Source organism: Protopterus annectens, chromosome 4.part0 (assembly GCF_019279795.1).
Source record: "Protopterus annectens isolate FY-2018-M chromosome 4.part0, PAN1.0, whole genome shotgun sequence".
In the NCBI taxonomy this organism is placed as follows: Eukaryota; Metazoa; Chordata; order Ceratodontiformes; family Protopteridae; genus Protopterus; species Protopterus annectens.
The window spans coordinates 674,297,152-674,312,311 of NC_056733.1; the positions used below are offsets into that span (position 1 = coordinate 674,297,152).

Consider the following 15,160-nt stretch of genomic DNA (forward strand, 5'->3'; position numbering starts at 1 on the left):
ATTGATATACCTGGATTAATTCTCAAATGTAGCTACTGCTTCTTGTAATACTTCAAAGAGGAAGTAAGAGAGCTACATGACAAATTTCAATCATCAGTCAAGCTTTTTGATACAACCATAACCAGGACTACATTTTATACATTAGCTGTTAAAGAAATATGCACTCCAATCTTTTCCAAAGATTATACAACCTTTTTGGCAAAACTCACACAGGAAACAGGATACCAACACAATTCTATTAAATCACTTTAATGTGTTGAAATCAAATACTGTAATTTTAGGCTATTAGGAAGTGTTTCCCTTTTCTACTTTTGCCCTTAGCAGCGTTGCAGTTGTTCACACACAGGAGCTGAATAAAACCATGCGGTGTTGAAACTGCAAAAGATCCAAAACTTCAACATTACCCAATGCAAAGGATCATTAAAAATTCTGCAGCAGTGTAATGACCAGTTAAACAAAATTAGTTACATATTCAAATGCTGGTTTAACTTATTAACCACTATCATTGCACTGGAATTTTCAAAATGGATATAGACAGAAATTAACAGGGAAGAAACCTGCATTACCCACTCCATGCATCTTGGCTCATGCTGTGTGTAAACACCCACTGATCCAAACCAGGAGAGGAAATGCTGACAGGTTGCCAGCCAAACAGCCTGAATGTCAGGTAAAGATGGCTGCCATTGAGTGTAAAAAAATAACTTAAGAAAATCTGTTGTCAGAGCTCAGCAGAAACATAAGACGGATTTATTTTAGGATTATGTCAACCTTTCAACACAGGAAGAGGCTGGATTCACTGCCCCTAGGAGACATAGCAGTCACTCCAAACATAACTGGCTATAGATGCAACTGCTCTCATATGCACAACTAGAAGTGTTTGGCCCTGGAAAATTAGATCCATGGGGTACAAGATAAAAATAAAACCAAAGAACTGAATACTGAGTTATGGAAGTTGAATTTTCCAAAAAAACAAATGTTTCTTCGGTATGTGTTATGCTGCTGTTTCAAAAGCAGAGCTAAAGCAAATATCTCAGAACACAACTTGTTTTGCAAGAACATTGCACAAAGAAAAAGCAAATATAAAAGTACTTCAACTGACATTTTCAGAAGTATTTTCCTAAATAAATAAGTGTACAGTCTCAGGCAGGAGTGACTACACATTATTCATAATTACATTAGCATTCTGCTAGAAAAGTTCAAACTGCCATGTGTCCAGTGGTGGGGCAGGGGGCAGCAAATCCAAAGCTCCAGCACTGCAGGAACAAACCAGAATAAAGTTCTTTTCATCAAGATCCAGAGTGAAAGATAGTGCTCATCGATCCATTAAAATAATGGCTGAAGATTCGACTGGTAATACCTGAAATGACAAAAAGCTATTAACTTAAAAATTCAAAAACAAAAGTGAAAAGTTTTTCCTTTACCTCCCCATTTGGTGCTGCTAACTAGTATACATACTGTTAGTCATCATCTCCCAAACTAGTACACATATTGCTAGCCATCATCTCTCATCCATCACCACCCTGGCAAACTGCATTACCTTTCTGAGACAGACTTCTCCTTTCAGCTGCTCTCACAGCTGTCTCTTCAGCACATTACTGTAAGTTACTGCATATAAAAATTAAAGTGAAGATGTAGCTCTCACTCCTATCAGAGGTAAATGTGCAGACTTCGTTTAAATCTGGTGAAAGGAGGAAGGCCCATAAATCTTCAAATATCACCTTCTGCAAATTGTCCCTCACTTAGTGGTGCCACCACATCATAACATGTTTTAGAAGGCATGCACACATATGTTAAAGTCCATTACATTGTTCAGTATGCACATGAAGCTCAGTGCAAAACCATTCAATCCCCACTATGGAAAGAGCGGTTTCCTTCTCTCATCTATTCCTGTTGTGGCAATACTTAACTCCAAGTCTGTCCCACCTCAGCTCTCCCTCAGTGACGAGGCAATTGGAGCTTGCTACTTCTCCTCCCCCACACCCATACGAGGTCATGACATTACTACAGCATGCTAGCTCAGAGCAAATGGCAAATATTTGTACTTCCTGTAGCACGGATTAACAAAAATCACAAATTCAATTAAAGAACAAGACTATACACCATAGACCATAGCTTCTTTGTACTTGCCTCTAAACATTGGCAGTCTTTCCCTCATCGTCTCACTGAAGACACAAACTTTAAGAAGTTCAGGCCTCAATTAAAACTGTATCTAATAAAACTTCTATAATACTAGGCTAAAAGAAACACAATTGTGAAGCCAGGGTAATGTAAGGCTAAATGAAAAAAAAAATAAAATGTAATGTATTTTTATTTTTGTGTATTCATTTGCCACCTGTTCTCAAGGCTAGAGAAAAGTGGGACTTTGCCTTTCTGAATATCGAAGAAAATGGAACGCCTCTGAAGTGTGGTGGGTCTCCAGATTTCCTGCCACCTATTAATTTAGAAAACAAAGATGAAAGACCAAGAACTGCTTTTCTTTTGAGACGTACTTAATGACAAAAAGGGTGGATTCAGGATTCAAACAAAGCAAACATGGATTTGTATTTGCAAACCTTATTGTTACTGTGATGAACATGACATGACAACTGGTTTAGCTACACTGTTGGTTAGCAAGCTGTATAGCCCATGTCTACCACTAGACTCCTTAAGGCCTACCACCAGTGAAAGAAATATTAACTTATGCTTTTCATATCCAGCCTGACTTAAGATTTAAGAGCAGCAGGTAAAGTCTCTCTTTTTCAGGGTGGCTTCAGTACTACTGTGCCAGGAAGGTGGATACAGGAAACTGGAGAACTCAGTGTGAAGTAGTAACACTCTGTGTAAAAGACAGTTACTAAAGATAAAGGGGGACTGGAAGACACTGGTGCACAGAGTGTAGTGAGAGAAGGGCCAGGGAGTGCTTGAGCAAAAGACTCCGCACTGCTAAGTGGCTAGTTTGCAGTCCAGACTGGATCATTGCTGGCCTTAAGCATAGGTGAACTAAGCGACCGCCTAGGGCACTGTACAGCCAGCCTCGTAAAGGGCAGAATTTTATGTAATTTATTTATTTTAATTAATGTACTTTTGTTATTCTGCGATCTTCTTGGCACCAGTCTCTGAGGGGGCCGAGAAAATCGCAAACTAACAAAACCATAAGGCGAAGGGAAGGGGGAAGCACCCTACCACTTTTATAGCTTCTGGCTTCAACAAATTAAAAAAAAAAAAAAAATTCTATCACGCGCGGAACTTAAGTTAGTTCAGTGAAGAGAGGGGTTAAGGCCATGCGTGCACGTGTGGCTGTTCAGATTCAATACAAGTTAAGTGCAAGTGTGAGTATGTGTAAGTTAAGCCATTCGTTTCTGTATGCGAGAAAGTGTGTCTGTGTGCATATGTGTTTCTATGTAATTTAAATTAGTTCTGTTACTGTGTGTGTATGTGTTGCTGTGTGTGAGAGAGTATGTGTGTGTTACTTTGTGGGAGAGTAGGTGTGTCAGCGTTGAATTGATGAAAGGCAATCCAATTTAATATTTCAAGTAGCTTCATCAGAGTGTTTTCGCATGTGTTGAGAAACGTGGTAGGGATTAGGTATTGCGTTAGAAGATGCTTCAGTATCATTGATGTTGAGGGTATGACGCATGAGTGATGCTGAAGAAACTGAAGCTTCTGCCTCAGGGAGTCTAAAACTACAGTAATCTTGATATACGTAGGCCTAGAAACTGAGACTGCATTGTAAGTGTACAACTATTGTTTACTTAACAGCATTACTATAAAAGGTGGGTTGTAGCATATACTCAGTAAGTGGATTAAATCAAAAGGATGCTTTTCAGCTATATAGCAATGTCAAAGTACATTTACATTAAAAGTTGGTAAAAACTAGAATAGTAACACAATTTCCAATATAAAATGCAGGACTCTATTTTTATTTGTCCAGTTGGAAAGTTACAGTTAACAGAACTCGGCTTTACTGACATTCTCCATAACTCTCAACCTCCTGTCTCCAGAGCTGTGAACAAAGGCCCTAAAATCACTAACCGTTTTTGATATAGGTGCTGTTGACAAAACAGAAGGGCTGGAATTAACATGAAATCTCTGTAATAAAGTAAAACTATATCTTTTAGAAATTACTCTCACACTCAATTTTATTTAAAAAAGTTATATTTTTGCTTTGTGTGTATGCATGCAGTTTACACACAAACAGCAAATTTCGTGTTAACGATTTTAACATGCATCTTTTTCGTTATAATTTTTAGGCTTATTTTTACTGTCTTACTCTTTTGTTAAATGCCTTTGCTGGATATACGGAGCTCGACTAAAAAAAGGATCCTGTACTACTCTGTCCATCTGGTTAAATAATGAAAAAATCACTGATTTTTTTAAAGAGCTACAGGACAACACTCTGAGTTAACATCGGGGACATTTGAGAGGTACTTAGGTCCTTGGCAAAAAACAGTTATAAGATCTGGATATTCCTCAGAAAAATGGGTGTAACTTGTTTGGGTATGCTGTTTTTGGAAATGAGTGATTCCCAATCCTTCAAATTTTTCTAACTTTTTTGAGAAAGCTTCATTGCACACTCTGTAATATTTATTATGTTAGTAATAGCTCTATGTCCTTCTTTACCCCTCACTCGTCTTATTCTTAAAAGGAGTAGGGGGTAATCGGGTCCCCCCTTATTAGCAGACTCTGACACATTTGCTTAGTTAAAGGGGGCGTAAACTTGGTTAAATAACACATTTGCTTAGTTAAAGGGGGCGTACACTTGGTTAAATAAAGTTACACTATCACTTCAAACGTGGTAGGTGGTATAGCAAGACACTGCCAAGAAGCCTCACCCTCAGACTGTAACCCTAATCCTGGCAGCAGTTTTCAGGTAACAACTTATTATCTGGAAGGAGAGTAAACTTGCCCATGGTCTGTGCCCCACATCAGAGTGTGTGCAACTTTGTAGCTCTTTATGATTAATGGGTATGTTTCTGTTAGTCTCCTGGATGTGTGATTGGATGTCAGTCATGAGAATTTTAAGGCAACTGAGGTATTGCAACTACTTATACCTTGGCGTTATCCACCTTCAGGCTGTAGTCTTCTTTCTCCAGTAGGAATAGGCTAGTCAGACCCAGAGTACATTTGTGTGTACCTCTCCAAGAAGAATTATATTCTATCACACTGCTTAACCTGAAAAGGCAGTCTGTTTCAGAGGTGGTGGTGGTGGGGTGCTGCATAATGAATCTGTCTCTTATATTTACCCGCTGGTGGATCTGAGTCTTTGGTTCTGGTGTTTTTGTAGCAATTAGACTTGCAATGATCCTGGACAACTGGATTTGTGATGTTGCAGAAGGCAAGGTGTAGATCTCCCCTCAAGTTTATAGGATATTGAATGGGGAACTGTGCTTCCTTCCAATCTCTCATGGTAATTTGGGCTCTGTAAACCTGTGATGTTCTAACTTAGAAACCTGTGAAGTGTTATAGTTGTTGGATACTTGAGGTACGTAATTGGCCTAATCAGTGTTGAGTATAAGGGAAAGATGACCTCTTTAGATTTGGATGATATTCCACTGGCAGTCAGCTGTGCCAAGTAGATTTTCTGACTGATGTCACATAATTCATGTTCCAAGGTCTCTCACTAAATTTTCGTTTCATAGTGGAGTATTTTCTGTACTGAGTGCCAAGGGGAGGGGCTGTCTACCAAAAGTGATGGTAGTGAACTTTATTTGAGCTCATTTGCAGTACACAGGTATTTATGAATATGTTTATGCTGAAGATTTTGGAGATGGGGGGGATTGACAGTAATTCCCAGTTTACTCTCCTGTGCATGCTTGGTTAGCTGAAGGTCCTGTTACCCAGCTTGGAGCTAGGAAGAGTAAATGCAGAAAAGAAAGGGCCCCATACAGCCCTGGGGACACCTCGTTACCTTTATTGTTTTAGAGTTGATGTTGCCATAAGTAAATTTTGCTTGCCACTCAAACTCTGTGGTTTCTGTCTTTTAGCTAGTTTATCTGACCCCATAGGCATCTATTTTTAAACCATTTAGCTTAATATACAGTGCATGTATGGGGTGTAGTATTGAATGCTTTGGCAAGGTCAAGATATGCAGTTTGAACAGCATGACCGCTATGAACAGCCTGTTTAACAGTCTCAAAGAAGATAACCAGGTTTATGGGGCACGATTTTCCCTTCACAAAGCCAAACTGCTGAGAGTCATGCCCCCAAAAAAGATTTTTGATGTTGTAGTTGGAGGTCAGTTGCTGGTTCCATTTACAGATGAGGCTGATGGGTCTATAATTTTTGTTGGTGGTTGTAGGGTCACACTTGTACAGTGGCATTACCACTGTCATGTGCCAAATGTCAGGAATGAAATGTGTAGCTGAACTTAGGTTAAACAGTTTCAGAAGTGGCTGAACAAGGGTGTGCTTATCAGTCCTTATTAAACATTAAGCTACATTGTCAAAACCCATGAAAGTGTTTTTAATCTCAGTAATGAGCATGATCAGTACATGTTCCTCTAGACCGTGTAAGGGATTCAGGGATTTGTGGAGTTTGGATAGCAGTTTTGGGGGTAAAGTTAGTAGTGAATTTGTTTTGGCAAGCCATTTGGGTGAGAATGGGAAGTACCATTTTATGAGCTCAGAGCAATGTTTGGTGTTGTCCCTTAGTTTCCTAACATAGTTGATAAGAGATTTACTCCTTGGATTCACATGCCAACCTTGGTTCACGAGATGCTTTAGTATATCTAATAGTATTTTTCAAGTTTTTAATAATATTATCAATGCTGTCCTTCATGTGAGGAGCTTTGGATCCGTTGTAAAATGTAAGGATTGTTTTGTTTTGTTGGAAAGTTTGTTAGTGGACCACACCAAGGTAGTTTGTTTTTGAATTTCCACTTTATATTTTGCTGTTATTGAGATGGCCACCACTATGCATTTATCCAAGGTAACATAAAACTTCTTTATGAAACTACATGCTTTGTCAACAGCGGAGTTGATGTTGCCATAAGTGAATTTTGAAACCTTGGCATAGAATTGTACGAGGTTAATAAGCTTGAATTTAGAAGTGTTTTTTTGCAAGGGCTTTATGGTGATGAATATCACAAGTTTAGTCAGTTAAACAGGGAGGGAGATACCAGAGGAGTAGTACATGAATTGGCTATTTTTGTAAGGACCAGAACAAGAATATTATATCTTCTGGTGTGTTTGGTAACCATCTGCTCCATTGAGTTTTAGTTTGTCTGAGAACTTTAGAAAATATCCTGCATAGGAGGTGTAGGTGCTCTATTTTAAAGCCTCCCAGTACAATGGACTTTTTTTGTTAAGAGAGTTTAAGTGCTTTTAGGAATCTTAAAGTGATTATCAAGGGACATGGAGAGTTCTGTTAGTGAGTCTCTGTGAATCTGCCTGGAGGTGCTGTTGTCCTTGGCAAGTGTGGTGGCTTCTCCGTATTTGTCATCAGGTTTGAATGTATGGTAGCCACAAAATCAGTGGGATGGAGGGAATACTCTCTTTACATTTAAACCATCCCCGGGATTCATGAACCTTGTGCCAGGCGCACGCATAGCGTAGGCATTATAATGCCAAATATGGCCGCCGAGCGATTCAGGTACGATCCAATTCCACGTGCACTACCGGCGTGCGCCAGATCTGCGCAGCCCCCGGTGTAGGTATGCTAAACACCCTATGTGCGGTGTGTCACCATGCAAATGAAGGCATATAGCGATTCACGAAGTGGTGCAGGCGTAGCATAAGCCCACTGCAATGTAAACCAAAAAAAAACGGTTTACATTTTCCCAAACATAACATCGGAGTAATGGAAGAGTGTCAGACCCAGGTATCACACTGTTAACATATGCCAATGGCGAAATACACAGACAATGGCAAAAGAAAATATGCACAACACGTAAATAACATAAATAGCATGTCCACAGTAACTCACATCAGAACCGCAGGATATGTGTGCGGAAGGTGCAACATAATGAAATATAACAATGTTATAAAACAGCATCGTAATAGACACCAGGTTCACAGCATAATACACCATGGTATGCATGGAATGCCACAACCACGGTGCAAGGGTTGCCAAGGACTCGCGTCAGTCTTCGGTGTGGTAACTATGAATTAGTAGTCAATGCCATGCAAATGAGGCAGATAATACTGAATCGCAAATGCCCCGCCAGAGTAAGGTTGTACCAAACGGCGCAGCGGTAAAACACCGAGGAGTGGCTCAGAGGGAATACATGACATCAGCAGAGGGGTGTGCCACCGTAGCAGTAAGCACATTGGAGCACAGCAAACCTGGGCTGTATATCGCAAATCAAACCTGGAGGACCGGGGTGTGGGGTAATAGTTTAGCTGAGAGCACACAATGCGCGCAAAAGTGCATGTGTACGAGGATGACAACGTTCCCGGAACCTAGTAATGTGACGCACGCCCCGCAAACAATATCGGAAACAGGAAGGTGATGTGAAGAATATAAGGAAATGCGGAAGAAGTGTAATTGGAGTACTAATGAGCAATCAACACTAATCAACCCACGAAGGCCAATCGACGGCAGCTGACAACTCTGCATGCAGAAACCTGCAAAACGGGATAGGGGAGGCATATGAATGCAAAGAAAGTAGGGGAGGTAGCAGATTGCAAAGATAGAAGACCTGACACAGCAGAGCAAAGCAGACTGGCAGCACAATGACAGTAGCACACAAAACGCATGATATGCCATGTCCATGCAAGTACAAATGACAGTGCTCTGCAGGATGCATGCCAGAAAATGGTAGGTGCAACGTGCAGAAATAGTAAGGGAAGGTCGAAAGGTAATCCATGGCAGGCAAGAGTAATTCAACACCAAAGGCAACACCATTGTAGTTCCATCGGTAAAACACGAAAGATAACCCTTAGATACGGCCTTACAAACACACCCTATGACATCATCGGTGTGCACAGCACAATAGTATAAAGTGCGAATGCACATAACACACAGCCGTGTATTCACGCCGCACCATAGGTGTAAACACACGGGGAACTTTTAAAATGTACATGTTGGGTGCTGCCATAGCTGTGATCCATCAGCATGTGTTAGAGACAGACGGTGTTGTGGAGGAGGATGCCGACAACCACCGCAGGCCTCGGAGGAGAAGGAGAGTTTTCAGACCAAGGGTAACCTACCAGGGGCTACATGACCTGGAGATAGTAGAGCGTTACAGGGTGGACAGGGACATGTTACAGCAAATAGTGGAGCTGTGCTGGCCATGCCCGAGAACAAGAAACAACAGAGGGGAACCCATCCCAGTGGACACAAAGGTATGTGTAAGCTTGCGAATACTGGCCACAGGTACCTTTCAAAGGCCAACTGGAGATATAATGGGCATCTCACAGGCATCAGCATCCAGGGTACTACACCAGTTCCTGGATGCCATATTACCACATGCCATTGAGCATATATACTTCCCCAGATCTCAGGAGGATTTGGCTAGCAATATGCGCCACTTCCACCGTGTGGCACAATACCCGGAGGTACTGGGTGCGATAGACTGTACGCACATACAAATCAAGTCACCACCTGGCGAGCAGGGTAGACGCTACATAAACCGCAAGGGATTCCACTCCATCAATTGCCAGGTCGTGTGCAATGCCCAGGGCATTATCATGGATGTGTGTGCTGGCAGCCCTGGAAGTTACCACGACTCCCATATCTGGCATGCCTCACAGCTGTATCAGGTATTTGTCAGGGGGGACATCCCACAAGGCCATCTCGTGGGGGATGCTGGCTATGCACTGGAGCCGTGGATGATGACTCCCATCAGAAATGCACACACACACATGCAAGAACATCATAATGAGGCACACGCACAAACCAGAATAATCATAGTGTGTGTGTTCGGGATGCTGAAATCACGGTTCCGGTGCTTGGATACATCTGGTGGAGCCTTGCAGTACTCTCCAGGCACATGTGCCCACATATTCATAGTATGTGCCATGCTACATAATATGATCCTGCGGAAGCAGCTGCTGCAGGGACATAATGGTGAAGGGCCACAAAGCCCACCACAATTGCCAAGGCCAGTCCAGGCACAGAGGGTTTCAGACCATGAACACACTGTGCCAGCCCCAGTAGGCAGACGGAGGCGTACCCAATATGCCTACGCCTTGGCAAAGAGGGAACGTATAGCACATACTCTGGCAGCGTAGGCCCCATGGACTGACACCTCCTCACCTGCACACACAGTGAAATGGACGGCACACAAACATGACCACCTGTAAAGTGTAATGTATGGGTGGCCTTATGTGTGACTCCAACATAGGCAGCCCCCAAACACTGTAAACCCCAACAGCCAGTGGAACATGTAACGCCAACACCTGAACAGTACGTGAGTCCTACAGCATATGGCGTTGCTGTGTGCCTGCCACATTCGCCGCAAGCTGTATACATATATATATATATATATATATATATACATATACATATATATATATATATATATATACATATACATATATCTATATATATATATATATATAGATAAATATGTACACATATACATATATATAATACAGATAAGAAAGGGAAGCAGAGGAATATAAGGTGACTGAGATGTATCCAGCGATATCTGTACATAGTATAGATAGTGCAACGACATTCTCAACATCCGGGAGGTTCACAATAATAGGATACCACCAACAATGGAACGTGTAACATACCGATATGCATAACCGCGAGGCTGAAAGACCGACAGAACACAGTACTGTAACAGTACATGCGCGTGTAATAGTATGATGATATGAAGGGAGAGGTAGTCACCGCTGCCGGTGTTGCGGTCCACGTAGGTACTGTGTGCAACCGTCCCCGTGAGTGCCGTAGTATGTGTACATGCGTTGAGGGTGCCGTGCGTCGCTGTGTGAGTGTAATGTGTGTGTCTGCAACATGTGTATGTTGGTGCCAAGGTAGAGGCAGAGCAGAATATTAGGTGTAGGCATATGGTACACTAGCCTCAGGCATATGTTCACTACTAGTCCCAGAGTAGTAGTGACAGCCCCACCCTGGCTAGGTGTGTCCTGACATAGAACGATACAAAGTGAATATGTTCCAGATGGTAGCACAGGAATATTCACCATAAGAAATGGAAAGGACGTATGTAATAGTCATTCCTGTATGTACGACATTGATATGTTACATGCAATATGATACATTGGCAAAGTCACACAGCAATAGGTATGTTCCGCGGAAAAAAGTATGTGCTACCCCAGTACTGACTGTGGCCACGTGTTGGCCCGTAAACACCGCTGTGTGTTCCACAAGTGTCAAACAATCAATTCCCATTTGAATATGAGGCAACCACTGGCAAACAGGCTATGCCAACAACAGGACCACAATGACTGCAAATATCTGGGACAGAATGACAAGGGATAGTTGTCACGTACACATAACCGCTGATATACCACATATGTTATGGAGGTATACATGCATCAAGCTCACCTGCAGACGATATCGAAACCACATAACAGCCCAACCTACAATCCCATAACAAAAGACTATCAACTGTTAACTCTCCAAGTAGGGATGGAGCACACAGACAACTATACTGTCTATGTAGAGATGCAAGGCCCACAAACCGTATCCGTGACGTACAACCACCGATATCCCCCACTGTAGATAATAAAGGAATAGAAACTGTAATAGCAGCACAAACATACAGTCAGTCAATGACATCTGCATAACCACAACATATCGCGTGGGAGACACAATGAAAGGCGGATGCATAACTGTATGCGTCGTATAAAGGAAAACAACAGCCATGTTACAGTTTTGAATGCAATACCCCGTTATCATTCGTCGGCAGGACAGGTACACCCACATGTTGAATCAAATACCACACCTGTCACACACAATCCACGGGTGACATGAATTCAAAATATACTTGTCCCTATGCATAGCAGTTGCAGTTACACATAACATAACACAATACAGACCATCTCGACGAAGGTAGGGCAAATAGCCAACACCCAGGTGGAGAATCGAATCATACCCCATTATCGACGCGTAATTTCAGAATGGAGTAGATGCACAGCTGATATGCACGTAAATACTCACGTACACATAGCCGCTGATATACCACAGAAGTTACGGAGGTATACATGCAGCACGCTCACCTGCAGATGATATCGGAACCAATTAACAACAGCCCAACCTACACTCCCATAACAAAAGACTACTAACTGTTAACTCTCCAAGTAGGGATGGAGCACACAGACAACTATACTGTCTATGTAGAGATGCAAGGCCCACAAACCGTATCCGTTACGTACAACCACCGATATCCCCCACCGTAGATATTAAAGGAATACAAACCGTAATAGCAGCACAAACATACAGTCAGTCAATGACATCTGCATAACCACAACATATCGCGTGGGAGACGCAATTAAAGGCGGATGCATAATTGCATGCGTTGTATAAAGGAAAACAACAGCCATGTTGCAGTTTGGAATGCAATACACCGTTATCATTCGTCGGCAGGACAGGTGCACCCACATGTTGAACCAAATACTACACCTGTCACACACAATCCACGGGTGACATGAATTCAAAATATACTTGTCCCTATGTTTAGCAGTTGCAGTTACACATAACATAACACAATACAGACCATCTCCACGAAGGTAGGGCAAATAGCCAACGCCCAGGTGGAGAATCCAATTATAACCCATTATCAACGCGTAATTTCCGAATGGAGTAGATGCACAGGTGATATGCACGTAAGTACTCACTGAGGAACAGCAATTGGTGGGATGGATTCACATGTTGCAGGTATCGACGTATATAAGGATGACTCTCAGGATATTCAAACCGTATGCTCATACTGAAACAGCGTTGTACTACCGAAAATGAAAGGAAACGGGAAAACAATAAACGGAACAAAACACCAACAAGGTATGTATAGCACACGATATGTAAGGTTGTGTAACGCATGATCTGTATTAATAAGCTGTACAGTATGTGAACGGTGGTTGCAATTAATTACACTTGTCCGTAATGCAGAAAGTGGTGAAAGGTAGTTATGTAGTGATGTCTTGCTGAGCATACCAATGCTTGTAGACACTGTGTACAAGCAGTGGGACATCATGTACACAGCAGAGACACCACAAGGGATGCTACAGGAGGGCATTAAAGAGAACAATGCCATACCACACGCTGTTGCTGGCAGTGGGTGTCCAACAAGGAAGTGCCATAGCAGGGGATAGTACATGTATGTATACTGTCACAGCACGCATGTGTATGAGCATATACCGTTGATGACATATGTAAGGTGTGGCCGACGTGCAAGTATGCTCTGCATTAAAGGATACTATGTGAAATATGTGTAATGTATAGTTGCCTAGGTAGATATGACAGATATCATACACAGTATCACAGGCATATCATGCATAACACAGGTATCGCCTATTGGTATGTACAATAACAGGATACATATGGCCTGTAGGTATGGGACATAGTAGTAGCATGATAGCTACTCTAAATGGAAGGGACACCAAGTAACCATGCACAAAGGACTTGTAGTATCTGCACAGGTGCACAGTGGGCTACAATGCAGTCTGGCACGTCCATGTGTAAGCACATGTGCAGTGTACACAGTAGTGTCACCTCTCCATGGTAGTGTACTGTGAACAGCAGAGGCAGGTGTCAACTGCACCTCTACACAGTACAGCTGCTGTGGTGATACCAGGACTACATGTGTCACTCAAACAACAAGGGAGGTATCACATGAATAGTGCTACTGTGTGTCCCTGCAGGATGTACACAGGACCTATGTGCCACAGCATGGTGTGTGTTAGGTTTGTGGAAGTAACAGAGAAGCACAGCCCATGCAGTGTGGTGTGTGCACATATCCAGGAGTATTTTGTTCACAGTGCCCACCGCAGATGTCATGTATGAGGAGTATATGCATCAATAATGTGGTGGACATGGGCCGTGTCAGAGCAGAAGACACCCCTGAGTATGTGGTATGCAGATGTGTACAGATGTGTTGTCCGTATTACAGCCGCATATGTAAACTGTCTGAGCCCAGTAATCATGGCATGTCAATGTTGTGCCATGTAAAGCTGTAGCTGTTGTGGAAGGTACACCATAAATGTGGTATTGTACCCTTGACTGTGTGTAGATGTGTGTAGTTCACAGGTACAATGCCCACCTATGTACCAGCATCACACACAGTACAGATAGGTGTGGCCTTGCAGAAGGATATCCATGCCACAGTGGAATACGGTAACCACAGGACTGTGTGTGGCGTATGTGTGTACTGCAACCATGTACAATGTGATATGTATGTAGGGGACCACTATCCATGTGATAGTCAGTGGTTGAATGATGTTATGCAAAGGTGATGTGCATGCACCGTGTGTCATGCATCTTGATGCCATGATACTCATATGAAGTATCCATCACACTGACACCCGTATGGTTGGTATCGGTATGAGCTGGTGGAGCAATAATGGCGTTTGGTATGTAGGTGTGGGAAATCTAGGCATGGACAGTACTCTGTGATAGCATGTACCATATGTAAGCATATAGTGAACATGAGTGGCCCTATGACTGAGGACTGTGTAATGCAATATGTACCTGACATGTAGTAGGTACTATGGTATGCTGGCACCACTGTGTGTACTGTCCATGAGCCACATAGCATAATATCCTGAGACACAGGGTATGATGTGCAGGTGGATGTGTATGTTGTCAATACCAGAATGTGGAATGGTGCTGAAAGGCAATGTGAGGACAACGTATGATGTGTTGGCCTCCGTACCATCCTCAACTGCCCTAGCAACTGTATGACAGGTGCCCAGCATGTGTATGTGCCTTGCCGTGGCATTCACAAGCCCAACCCGGGTGCTAGGAAAGGATTGGAGGCCATCAATGTGTGGGAATCACGTTCCTGATGATGTGCCCCATTGCCACGCAGAATGGTCCAGTCAGGAGTGTATGACTATAGTCCCACTCGTGCAATGCAGTGCCACCCGTGTGTAGTGCGAGAAATGCCGCTGTGCGGCAGTCAGGGTCCACAATGTCCGACAAAAGGCTAGCAGTGAATATAGTGGCCTGGTGTGGTGACATATACTGAACAGGTTGGTGGGACATTACAGCCAGGGACATTGGAAGGTGACATTGGGCCAGTGTCCCAGGACATATCGTGTGTATGTCAGTA

The 15,160-nt window shown here is 42.7% G+C and overlaps 1 protein-coding gene across 1 annotated transcript in view; it reads right to left on the minus strand.

Annotated features, from left to right (window-relative positions):
• Positions 1 to 233: 233 nt before the first annotated feature.
• The window catches only part of LOC122800277 (ubiquitin-conjugating enzyme E2 G1-like), a 478,581-nt gene continuing 463,654 nt past the window's right edge, over positions 234 to 15,160 (minus strand). Inside the window, exon 6 of the mRNA XM_044069764.1 lies at positions 234 to 1,357. The gene's annotated coding sequence lies outside the window, so the exon portion shown is untranslated. The remainder of the gene's footprint in view (positions 1,358 to 15,160) is intronic.